Below are 2,357 nucleotides of genomic sequence, written 5' to 3' on the forward strand. Positions count from 1 at the left end.
ATACTGCTTTTCATGTAGGACACTATGGGGTATGAGTGGCTGAATAGCATTATGAAGGCTGAATAGCACCAATTTTGAAATGGTGACAAGAGAACATGATCTCATTTTACAACTGTCCTAAAATTTTAATATCTAATATAACAAAACAACCTAGAATTGAAGTCTCTCAGCAAGTTACTTTAAAGATCTGCCTCTCACTCTTGAATTTTCAGTACAATTGTCTCCCTCACACACTGCCCTGCTTGACTTCTTACTTTTATTCTCCATGTCTATCTTTTTTTTTTTTTGCAAAAGCAAAGGAAATGTTTTGTTAATCCCATAACTTTGCCAGGCTTTAGAATCTTATGAAAGAAAAATATGAATGTCATCCACTTGTTATTCATATTTTATATAAGGTTTTACACAAATTTGTTGACTAGGTTTTCAGGCACAAGTTACTTTTGGAATTCATTTAAAAACTGAAACAGCATAGGGAATTAGTGCAAACATTAAACATTTTTTCTTCAAGACAGTTATCCCTTTTTAAAAGTCAATGTTAGTACTGCCTTATGCAAAAACAAAATTTTCATTTAAAAAGTCCATGCAGATAGATAAAATCCAAGTATACTTTTCTCGGTAGCAGGTACTCCAAAAGAAGTATAATATTTAGTGATACAAATCAGATTAAAAGGAGATTTCACAAAATAAGATGTAGTTCTAAAGAAGCTCTCTACACTGGCTTCAATTCTGCTATAGTTTTAAAAATTTCATTAAAAGGAATGAGGGTGGGGGTGTGTGGACAGTCTTACCAAAAGTATCCACTTTTTAATAGCCAGATCTTATCAGTTTTAGGGCTCCTTTGTGTAACTTAGAAGTTCCTCTTTTTCCATTTTGTAACCACTTTTTTTCCATTGTTCATGCAATTGTTGTAGCAGAGCCCCAGTTTCCTTTCCTGAAGAAATGCCCACTTTCCTGATGTCATGGTCACTCACAGGAAACCATTCATTGCTCCATCTCTTGTAGAAGACAATGTTCACCTTGATACTTCAGCAGTTCACACACATGGCCAGTCATATCAGGTTCCCTAGAATCTATAATGAAGTCTTGATAGGGTTTCAGTGGTTCTGAACTACCTGCTGCTTTAACTAAGTCTTTCCTATTTTTCAGCTCTAAATAAGTCAAGGTTTTTCTCTTCCTTTGAAATCTTCAACCTCAAATCCAATCTTGTGATGTCATCATGTACTTTGAATAATGAGGCCAAAAGTGTCAATGGCTTTGGTGAAAAACTGTCAACATTTTTACTGACTTTGTTAAATTCTTCTAAACTTGTGTTAGCATGTAAACCTATGTAAGGAGCCAGATCAAAATCATGAATAAGATGAATGAAGTGATTTACATGGTTACTAGTTTCACCCAAATCCTTTCTCCGGATATTCTACCCAAGCCTTTTGCATTTTCTGCAATTGCTTCCAGTCTCTCAGGATCATGGTCACCAAGTTTGTCTACAATTCTATTATAAACCTGAAATATCTTACAATTTGAAGATAATCTTCTAATATTCTCTGTTTAGCATGTCCAACAAATCTTTTGTTTTTAAAATCTGCATAACCATTAAAGTAATCAAATAAGGTATCATCAAAATCTAGAAACACATAATTTATAGTGAGATCTCTATATTCAGCGTCTTTCTGCCAGTCAGTTGTGAATTCTACTTCAGCATGTCTTCCATTAGTGATAACATCAATCCGGAGTGTGGTAATTTTGAAATTTTCTTCATAAGTCTGGCAGTAATTGTTCCATGCTTTTATCCTTTGTTCTTTATCACCCACATTCCAGCTGCTTGAAACATCTCCTTCATTTGAGTAGGGGTGGCAGTGCTAGCAAAGTTCACATCTTGAGACTTTGCCCCATTTAATCAATCCCTTAGTGCTCCTCCTGCTATTTTTAATTCATGATTCTCTTTGACAAATAATTCGGTCAGACTCTTCAATCCTTCCATGAAAAGTGACTGGAATTCTGGAGATTGCAACCTCATTGTAAATAGGTAATGTTTCAGAAAACAGAGTCTACTTCAACTATAGCTCAATAATGGCCTGTGCCAAGGCTACAGGTGCCTCAGCATCTGGAAAATGTTACCCACCACTCATCAGCCACCATTTGCACTTACAAATGGTGTCTGCATGCGTCTCGTACACTCTGTCCACTATCATCATGCACCTGAGAAGACACAAAGGAAGGAACTCTATCTACTTAGAATCCTAACTTTTGACTGTAAAAAGGCGATGTATTTCCCCTAGATAATCTCTGAGTGACCATTTAGTGTAGTTAGCTATTGTACTAATTTTCCTAAAGGCAGACATGTATCTTTCACATCAGGT

General features: G+C 35.6%; 1 pseudogene; it reads right to left on the reverse strand.

Moving 5' to 3' along the window:
• Nucleotides 1-827: 827 nt before the first annotated feature.
• LOC101723426 (CCA tRNA nucleotidyltransferase 1, mitochondrial pseudogene) lies at nt 828-2,101 on the reverse strand (annotated as a pseudogene).
• Between the last annotated feature and the right edge of the window lie 256 nt (nt 2,102-2,357).

The sequence above is a fragment of the Heterocephalus glaber genome, unplaced genomic scaffold (assembly GCF_053883595.1).
Source record: "Heterocephalus glaber isolate CG9 unplaced genomic scaffold, H.glaber_assembly_v1.0 deba00001553, whole genome shotgun sequence".
Classification (NCBI taxonomy): Eukaryota; Metazoa; Chordata; class Mammalia; order Rodentia; family Bathyergidae; genus Heterocephalus; species Heterocephalus glaber.